The sequence below is a fragment of the Mya arenaria genome, chromosome 4 (assembly GCF_026914265.1).
Source record: "Mya arenaria isolate MELC-2E11 chromosome 4, ASM2691426v1".
Classification (NCBI taxonomy): domain Eukaryota; kingdom Metazoa; phylum Mollusca; class Bivalvia; order Myida; family Myidae; genus Mya; species Mya arenaria.
Genome location: NC_069125.1, coordinates 7,819,674 through 7,831,529, shown reverse-complemented (window position 1 = coordinate 7,831,529; position 11,856 = coordinate 7,819,674).

The window sequence follows — 11,856 nt, the reverse complement described above, 5'->3', positions numbered from 1 at the left end:
GACATATTCAACCAGTATTCACTCACTCAGATATGTGTATTTAAATGAAGCTATATAAATATGTGACTTACGAAACTACCAATGATTATACAAGAAGGCAATTATTCGCTTATAATTTCTCATTACACGTTTATCGTATTGTAGATTCAAAATAACGATTAATATGTGTTTTATAAAACCTCAATAAAATACAAACTGTTTGATTAATTAGCGATACATAGAAAAATAGTCATTTCAACTTAAGTAGGTCATAAACAAAATATCATTCGATATACACAACAAGAGTTTAAATATTCGCCCAAATACTTCACAAGTACTAAGATTATGAGTAGTATCAAAACAATCATTTTTTTCGGTACAGCAGCTCGTACTTTATTAGCACAATCGATTCACCATCGTTGCACTTTAAAAAAGCTCTCTTTAATAACGCAATACAAAATAACATTTATGCCAAAACGTTCAAGATGAGACAATATGTTCTTCCATGTTTCTTGTTTGTGATTTTTTTGTTTTAATGATCTAGGTCTTTGGCGTTTACCCAGTGTTTTAAGGTTGATACATTCATTATTCACACATAGACACTCAAGAACATAAGTATTTACAAATGAAAAATTTATAGATATGTTAATTAAAAAATAAAATACTCTTTAAAAACGCAATATGTACAGCAAAAATTGGAGTCAAAATGCAAGTTAGTTCGGCGAGCATCGTAACCAGCTTAGGCACGTGCCCTCGTGTCGGATTTTTCAATCCGAACCGTATGATGTATTTTATTTTTCTAACACACACGTCATAACATCAGTACACCCCGTCACATGATTGTTTGTTTTTTGAAAGGTACAAACACTTGGTTTATTTAATTGATCTGTCTATATTTTTAAGATACTAAATGCTGACGTAGCCTTAACCATTTTGGATAAAATGATATAAAATTAGGTCGTTATAACAATAATACATGAATAATAATTAAATGAAACAATTGCATGTGTTCAAATACTGCATTAAAACATCGAAAAAAAAGCAGAAAGCGCGATCAAATTATTTATTTTGACTCAAAGAAATATGAATATAATTTTATCGGTAGTTGAAACATAGAATAACTGAAAACTGACGTTGTGAATTGATAGTTATTTTATTTCAATGTTGACATCTACTACTACATACGCTATAACCGAGACTTCTTACAAGCTCATGACATTTTCTGAATTCCTATCTACATTCAATCTTGGTTTTTTGTTTTGTCTATATTTTATATGTCTTTGTTTCATTTCCGAGTGGCCATAAATGTTCCTTAAGCATTTCCTATTGAATACTTGTATTGTTATCTTTTACATTCGCATTTCGCTTTCATTCAATTGTGTTTTTTGCTTAAAGACAAATATGCATGCTCAACTGTATTCGCTTTTTGTATTTAAATATATAATTATGTATACTCATTTTGTGTGTTGATCTTTGACTGATTAAAGTACTTACTTTACCAGGACGCATTTTCCCATTGTATTCTTCAGCATTGAACGAGTAAACTGTAAACTTGACGTCAGTTATTAGTAAGGTCGTGTTGAAAATCGGACTCTATTTGCTATCGATAATCAAAACGAATCGGACCAGGCATTTCGATTTTAACATATACCACTATTTACTATCGGACATAACGAAAGTTAATAACACCATTTTTGATTACGTTCTTATTACATAGTATCATCATGATCATTTAAATAGTTAAATATGGAGTCAGTAAGTGTGATACTATAGACATGGTTTTTGGAAAAGCTAGTAAATGTCCATAACATTTTATTGTCAGAAACCAACAAAGAAGAGAGACTTAGTAAAAGCATTTATGGTTAATTCTCAATTCTATGATATACTCACTGTTTATGCATTTCACAACTCCTTTTTGTGTATCTAAGTAATGCATTTCTGTGGCTCAAATGCTTATTTACTTTGTTCAATATATTCTGCAATAAATACTGGTTAAACCAAATTAACAAAGAACATTACAACTAAACAAACATATAATAATTGCACATCAGTTGCAAAATGATGCATACTGCAACAAGGTGTCTCAGCATTGCATTCATGTGAATTCATATCAAAGAGTTGAAAACCTTCAATAACTGTTATATTGAAAATATCGATAAAACCAAAGAAAACGTGTAGGTTGGGAGGGAAAATATTGGGTCGGTCGGGTTAGTGGAAGAAAAATATATTTTAACTCCTTGTATTTTGTACATTAATATTTTTTAATTATTAATTTCCTTTATAGTAAGAATTATCAGAGGATACACATTGGCTGTTATATTCAACCAGTCAAAATGCGTAGAATATACATCCTGTTTCATGTTTCATTATTATTGAGCTGCATTCTCTTGCCACGTGTTCAGAACTCTGAACCAGGAAGGTTTCACTTTACTCTTCATTTATTTATGACGATATTTTCATATTTGTCTAATGAGTGTTATCTCTTGTTTGGCGTTGTTTGGCATTTTAATGGTTAAGGTTAAGTCTTTGTGGCCTTCTATTTTTATTATTTTTAATATATTATATTGTCACCAAAGCCTAAATCCAATATGAGCTTTACTCGTATTGAAATGTAATTTATTAACCCATAATAAATAAACCATAAATCATGTTCAATATGTTTATTAGTTAGATATACATACGCCTTCTAATTTAACCAATGTACTTGTTTTGTTTCTATATTGACCTTGGTTTGAAATCAATTCAATTGATCAAGTTTTCATTTTTAACTCAGTCTTTGATATAGCAGCTGTTTGTTGTTATAAAATTACAATTTTACGTTCGTTATGTTATTATATGCTATATTTTATCAATAATTACATACAAGATAAAGTCCAGTATAAAAATCTACCCACAAGGCTTTTATTTGTTATTGACAAGAATAATAAAATTCAGCTGAAACATTACGGTAATATTTGTGTTTAATTTACTTTTAATATTATTCTATTTACATACCTATGATTATCAGTCCATTGAACGGTATTTTAATGTGAATGAAACGTTGTATGCTAATGTTTCTTAACCTCTGTCACAAATGCCTTTGTTTTCAGAGCATTCTGAGGTAACCGCAGGACCTTGCATGATTCACAACTGGAACTCTTTGCAGCTTACCTAATATTCATAATAAACTCGTGTTTATTAACCATTGTTGACAAGCAATGCAAAATGACCTTTACCAATTATGCAATGTCATTATCTTATAAAAGAGACAGATTCTGTCTTAAATTATGAATAATTCAATGTAAACTATTGTGTCTTTCTATTTGTTATTAAAAATAACTTAGTGAGAAATTTCAGTTTGCTTACATAACACGTGAGTAAATTCGCTTATTTCAAAGTAAACAACGACATAAACAGTTTAGGAATTTGTATTTGTATTTGTCAAACCTTTTGTTTTACCTAGAAACTGGGAAAGCTGGATCCATTTGGTTAAAACAAAGCTTCAAAACGTTCTCCGTTCTGTTCCAGCCTGATAACGTAATATTATCATATGAACGGCTGGAAAGAAACGAAACATACCCTTCGTAGTCAAGTTAATGCCTCTCACAGTGTGTAAGTGGATGGGAAGTCCAAAACGTTTCAAAAGTGCAAGCTTTATTTAGTTTTAAGCAACGATTTTTTCGGGAGTAAAACATACATTCTCTGTGTTATGTTTTGGGGGGTTAGTAAAAAGTTGACTAAATTTTACGAAATAAGATTTTATCAGATTTTGGATAAAACATTACCCACATTTTATAAGTATGTCGTCATTATAACTTTGATTTTGTGACATAATGCCCCAGACTACTTAATCAACAATGTATTGTGGGTTCTTCATGATTTTTCTTTTCAAATAAGAAAGATATACAATAAAATAAAAAAAATCAAGTCCTGTTTACAGAAATGCCAGTATCTTTCTTAAAATAGCTGCAATCACTACAAAGCCTCAAGACATTGTTGAATGGGTATTACTGACAATTTTCACAAAAAAAAACATTTTCATTTTGTATAAGACAGTTTTGAAAAAAATGTTAATGCTTTTTGATTGGAAATCTAATAATATTCTTTCGTAAAATTTGCTCATCTGTTCATTACAACAACACATGTTGCAACGGATATATGCATTATGCTTGCTAAAAAGTGACCCTCAAAACTAAATTAAAAAAAAAGATTTTTTAAAGCATTTGTAGTTTTCTTCCTTCAAACGACTTTTGAACAGTGGAAGGCTCTTAAACAGTAGCAAATATGTTTAAAATGCCAAAACATAGCGATACCAATTCATTCAATACCTGGAAACACAAAACCTCGAGTGACAAACAAGGAACAGTCCTTAAGTATGAACTAAATATAAGAGGAAATAGAGTTACTAATCCCGCCATACACCTAAGTATAATTCAAGCTTGTTAACTTAAATCTATATATTGATATCAATGCACCTAAAGCCGGAATATATCGAAACGTGAACAATTTTAATTCTTAAGGTTTAAATTGTATCCTTGACTTTTAATTTTAAGCTTTCATCTGTTTTTAAATCGATTTCGAACACTGTTTAATGATATCGATTTTGCAAACCTGAAAGCTAAGTTTATGACAAGCTTAGAGTTACCTTTGGGCGTGATTCAACATCTTAGAAATTGCCTTATAAATAATGAGCATGCATTTGTTGTTTAATTATTCATAATGTAAACTGCCGAAAAATATAAATTATGGAAACAAACAAACTATACAGTAAGTGTATTTTAATAAAAACTATAAATTTTGGCTTAGTTCAAGGAATGTTTGGCATGCCAATCCCCTGCTAGAGGTCAATATCCTGTTTATTTGTTTTTAATTGGCTCAGGGCCATTTAGGATCAATATTTATAATAAAACCTCCAAAACTGCACAGCAGGATATTCAGATCGGAGATCTGATAAGACAATTAGGCAATTAGATTAAGATCAATACACAGAGGTTGTGTACAATACACGGTGTGTTTTTTAACGAAGGGGGAGGTCACTTATAGAAGGGTTAAATTAGGCCTTTAACTGATTTGTTATAATAATACAAATTTGTTGTGCTGTTTTACATGAAAGCTATCAATGTGTTTGTCCGTGGTATCGGGAATGACATTCTGAAATGGTGTCCTCGGTCTAGGGCCACACTTAAGATATCATCCCCTCCCCATCGGCATAGCAGTTTTTAATGATCCCGAAATAACCATAAAATAACTGTATGCCGAGTCCTGAAAATTCCAATTTCAAGATAGGTCAATATGGCGTTTTATTTTGCCTATGAAAATTGTTCTTTGTCCAAAAATGAATGGTTTATTTACAGATAATGTAATAATCTAATAAGTTTATATCAAATTACGCTATATGCAGTTATGTCAATATATATATATGCATATATATATCATTATTTTATATATTGCATCTTCCATGCAAAGTCTAAAAATGTAACCTGAATTTCTTTGCTAGTATATTGAAAGAAAGCCTTTAGATCGAAACGTCAAAACGAGTTAATTATACCATATGTACAGATATACTTGACATATATTAGCGTTCCTTGGCGACCATATGTTTATATACTCAATGTAAGTATGTGAATTTGGTTTTATTTCCCCAAGCCGGACAAGTAGGTTTCCTCCGGGTACTCCGTTATTCCATACAACACAAGACCACATCCTCGTGCAACATCCTGCCAACGTATATTATGTATTTGTCTAAGTTACGAATAGACAAATGCATACCAAAATAACACAATATCCGGCAAGAAAGAAATATTTGCAGTGGATATGAAGCGTTGACGTCTTTTTCATTAAATTCAATTTCAAAAGAAAAAATAGAATATAATTCGATGCTTGCTGAATATATGAATTAAATTACGGAATCGAAACTGCAGCAGTGAAAACCTCTCTGCGATCAAGCTAAATGGCACAAGGATCATACAAACAATAATCAAGGTCCGCATGGACATATAAATGAACCATTATCTGATATTATGTTTTTTTATTTTCGAATGTAATTAATGCACGGGTGCTTTACATAATTTTCACTGTGCAACTATAAAAATAAGTGAATATTATGTTTAAATAGATCAAAGACTTGATGCCATAATTATTTCATTTCTCTTCATGTCAGGCAAACGCAAATGAACGTATTAATATGCCAAAGTTCGATCAAATTATACGGCGGCATTGTCAGTCTGGAAGAAAATACTGCTGCTAGATTGACCATCCCGAAATAACCAGAACTTATTCGTAACTACTTGTTCAACGATTAATAGATTGTTCATTGACGTCAGTCTAGCTCCCACCTAGGATTATGAGTGCACACATCTGGCATGGCTTTCATTGCAGGTTTTATTGCTACGGACTGTGATGTACATTTGTTTGTTAATTGAAAAATGTTATTAATGCATTCGTTATATTAGCTCGAAAGTTTTCGAATAAAAAATCGAGTTACTTTAAATAGACTCGCTCATGTGTTTGAAAAATGAACTTTTTGTATGACGAAATAAAGTGTGAAAAATCAATAGGAGTGCTAAAACTAAGAGACGGAGGACTGGAACCCTGCAACATGCTCAACTATTGTCTTTGAAGTTCACGTTTATGAATTATGCTTTTCAACACAGGGCTTAATGGTAAAGTTATACAAATGTTTTGGTAAGAGTCCTTTTGGTATATGGTTTTATTGCAAGGTTTAATAAATTTCCTTAACTGTACCTGCGTGGAATCGGTTCCCAATAAAATACCATATTCTTATACTTTAAGTGTATGTCTTTCATCAATTTCGGTATCATAGAGTAAAATGGATATAGTATAAGTGTTTTTAGATGCATAACATGAAGAAATGGCGCCAAAACAACCCCTTTAATAGCATTAGGGACGTCGTCGTCGGCAATGATTATAAAACTTGAATCTTGGTCATAACTAAGTGCGTTTAAGATATTAAATGAAAAACGATTCACATTTTGCCATGGACAATACGGTGATGTGAAGCAAAGCCCATATTTCTGACCTTAATTTTTGATGAGTTCTTGACTTTGTTCAAATGATCTGACCGATTGTTTATGTTTGCAATGACATAATATCTGGAAAAAAAATCCAAAAAAACGAAGATTTACTGGAAATAGAATAAAATATTTGTACTGAAAACATAGCTATTATGTTAATTAATCAGCTAATGTGATTCATACAATCTTATTCCTTTATATAAACAATGCATTATTTCTCGTTTTAAGTTTCGGATTTATTATTTTCTTTACCGGATAATTTTTCAATTTCACAGCACCGATCTCAATATGAAATTTATCCTTGCAATAACAGATCGTGTTTAATGTTCTTTATTGTGAAAACATCACATATGTTGGCATTTTCCACTCATTTTAACTCTTCCTGATTCAAAGGCAAATTCAAATTTATAAATCTTGACAGATGGCAAGCTTTTTCTCTTTCATCTATCTCGATGAAAGAGTAAAAGCTTGCCATCTGTCAAGCTATATAATTTAATAACAACGCTTGCTAACAACCTAAGCAAAGTTAATGCTATATATTCAACGCTTGTGGTTAAAAATGAACTGAGCATAGAACATTTAAAAAGTCCTCCGATAGTGATGGTCAGAATCAAAAACAATATGCAATACCGTTGCTCATCCAAATCGCTTAATCGATTGTGATCTGTAAATAAATGCCACAATGGTTAGTGCATGTTTCCCTAAAAGGCTATACAAAACTCTAAAAGAAAGCTACTGCATTGGAATTTGGGAAACGTGTATAGAACTTTCCTTAACTGTGACATTTTGACAAACATCTCATTTTTAAAGCTTCTTCAATGAACTTTGGCAGTTTTGCGAATATGGACCATGACCTTTTGATCTGCTTTCTGTTTTTGGAAATAATGACATTAACAAGCGTTTTAAGCCAAATATCAGTTGGAAAAACACAATATCAGTATTCAGTGCTTGTTTCACAACTTGTTTATAGCATAATTGTGAAAATCTTCCAAAAGTGAAAAGAATAAAACCTGTTTTTGGTGAGCGTTAATGGCCACCTTGCTATTTTGTATGTTTATTGATAGGTCTGTTTTATTGCATTGGTAATTTGTAAGCTCAATCAAATTCGAACAGTCACATCGCAAATGGTATTGACAGCATTCAACAAAGTCCATCTCTGTGGTCGCCCATCTTCTGCAAGGTAAAATAAAATGAGACTACGTGTGAATTCAAACGTATACGCCATAAGATTACTTAAATAGGGGTGTAATAAACACATAACTTCCTTGTATGTAATTCGATAGGACGTTGATCACGCGGCATAGCTACTGAAACATTCATGAATACATGCTCAGACTTTGTTCGGTGCAATATGATATCAAATGTTTAAAGTAAACAAACCAGTGTATTATAGACAGCTGAGATAGGACATTTGATCACGCGGCATACACTCGTATATTTAGATTTAAATACTGAACTATTCAGGTAGCTTGTAGAATGGGGTCAAGTACGAACTTCGCTCAGTGCAATATGGTAGCAAATATCGTCCGATTTAATATAAATAGTTCAGATAACAATGCTATTCTAGCTCGTATGTATGCTATAAACTTGTGTAATAACGATAATATATTATGTCGACCAATTCTGCTAAATCTAATACGTCGATACTCATGAATTATTACTTTTGATAGAATAGAACGTTGTTAATGTACTCTATATTACTTTCAAATCTTCACTACTCCTGAAGTTTCATGGACACATTTATGATATGCGGTATAATTAGTGTTGAGACAAATATCCCAGCTGTACTTGTTTTATTAAGATGTATGAACTCATTATAAACTATTTTACCTTTAAATATTAACAACAATGCCCTTAATCACACTGTTGATTTTAACATATATTACATTATCCAAGAGGAGATTTATTGCTTAAAATCAAACTGTTTCGAATGGTTAATAAACACGAGTAAACCTATGTGCAAAAACATAATCAGGATTATCAAGGATTTAAACTCTAATACATATTGTAATTCTAAATAACACGTCTAATCTTTATTTCCGATCTGCATGTATATGTTAATTCTTTTAATGCAGTCAGAGGACAAATTGTTATATGGTTATGGTAATGGATTACTTTAATTATAGACTAACAACTTTGCAGTGCTTACCTGTATGTTCATAATGATATATGATTTGACAACTACCTCAAATACCTTTCTATATTTTTCAAACATTATAAAACCGTCCCATGCATTAATTTACAATGATAGACGGCTAATGCTTTAAACTTTAAATGCATACTTTATTTCTTTTTAAGACCTCATTGAACTCTCTTATTTTCCGCCTTAGGCCACGCTAATTTTATTATATTTGAGTGTAATTTGTTCTTGTGCCACCCAAAATATCAAAGTATAATAAAATAATAATAGTGTTCGATAATAACACATACACAGCAAAGAATCCGCTTGTATAATGTTGATAAATACTACAACTACTACTACTACTACTACTACTACTACTACTACTACTACTACTACTACTACTACTACTACTACTACTGCTACTGCTACTGCTACTGCTACTACTACTACTCGACTACTACTATTACTACTACTACTACTACTACTACTACTACTACTACTACTACTACTACTACTACTACTACTACTACTACTACAACTACTACTACTACTACTACTACTACTACTACTACTACTACTACTACTACTACTACTACTTCTACTACTACTACTACTACTACTACTTCTACTACTACTTCTACTACTACTACTACTACTACTACTACTACTACTACTACTACTACTACTACTACTACTACTACTACTACTACTACTACTACTACTACTACTACTACTACTACTACTACTACTACTACTAATGATAATAATAATCATAATGATAATCATAATGATAATAATAATAACAAATGTATTTACCTTCAGTAATTTATGTACCTGCAAATGTATAGTTTTATCTTTAGGTTGGCATTGCCGAAATGCTTATCTGAGCGCCTGTTGTATACGAGTATTCTCAAGATATTGAATAAAAGATTATACGCTTTTTCGGATATATGTTTATCGTTCTGCCTAAAAGGTTGATTTCGGATATTGATTACTTATCTAAACATCGAATTAATTTTGTTTGACCAATAGGCACCAATAACTGTTACATTGGCCGTTTGTAGATCAGCTTTATGTCCATGACTATTGGTGCACGTCATGAATGAAGAGACGCGTTTAGATCAATAGACAATTGACATTTCATTTTGATGAAGTGCTTAATTCAATACGAACACCAAATAATGGCGAGTATATTTGAGATATATGATTTTTCAAATTTGAAAAGTAAAAGTATAAAGACAGGTAAGTTTCCGTTCAACCTGGCAACAAATTCACAGCTAAAACAAGGCCAATCGAGAAAACAAATCCAATTACGTACCAACGTGTTCATGCATCTATTCTCAGATATCAGAACTATCGCTTTGAACCTGGCCAATGCAACATCATAAGGATTTTAAGTTTCCCCCGTATGTTTCTGATGCGAATAAGAGCATCCGACCCTCAAGCAAATGTGGAAACTGTAAAACGGTTTGAAAAAGGGTTGAATTTTCCACTCCGCACCGGAACCACGTAATTGTTTATTGTTTTTGCATTCTTTTTTTAAATTTTGGCCTCAAAGCCTCACTGCATTTCGCTAAAACGTGCTTGCGTTTGTTCACTGATGTCATGACGCAGAGAAATTTGAAATCAAAGAAAAGTTGTTTAAAAACATCTCATGTTTACAGTGTTTGAGTTTATTTTTGTAATTCTAATAATCCTTCCTTTTTTATTTTGATCATTTTTTTTTTTCAAAATCATACAATATATTGCTTAAAATAAAACACTATCAATTTTCCAGCACCGGGACCGTATTTATATAGCATCTTAAGTCATTCCCGAACTTAAATCGACTTCGTAAAATTTTCATAGTCAAATTAAATTAAATGTTTTAAACTTTGAAGTATGCTGTTTACAATATGGTCACTGAAAATATTGTTTTTTTAGATATAACTTAAATCAGGAAAGTGCATTGATTTAAGAAATTGATGCTAAATGTTCACTATTTTATGTCATGTAAGCACTGCTGTCGACATTGTTGCTTTCGCGTGGGCAAATGAATTCAATGCATAGCACCAACTGGCTGGCTGGTAGCTTTGGGGCCTCTGAGGCTAGTATGATATTGAAACAAGAATTATATCATAAGTCATAAAACTATTTACCTTTTAAATAGTAATTTCATTTAATGCAAATGTTTTAGTTTTTGCTCGCTTGCTGAATATATCTCAAAGAATTTGAAGTCACCAAGAAATCGTTTAAATCAATGATTATATGCGTTTCGGCAATACTTTTAAGGGATTTTCAGAACACAGGGGGTTAATTTTCGGATTCTTTGATACTTAGTACGTATAAAATGTCTACGTCAGCTTATTAAAACTCAATTGTAATTGAATGTATTTCAATCGTGTCAAAATATTCACTGAGATGTAGGAAATTCTACAATTTTTTTCAGACAAAAAAATACTCTTAAAACATGAACTACATGAAAAAAGAATGACACGTAAAATATTTTAAAGAAAGTACAGCGTCAATGGCATTTAAACCGTACTTTTTTATTTAAATTACTTTAATTGATATTTGACAATGACATAATGTTTTGAAAACCTACGGAGAATATATGGCCTATATTTCTTATTTTGCTTTAATTCAAAGTCTTATTGTTATATGGCCTTTTGCCAAGTGAAAAGTTAAATAAACATTGAACCTATCATACATTTCAAGCATAATTACCATTTTTAGCTCTGGTATAATGTTAACATCTACAAT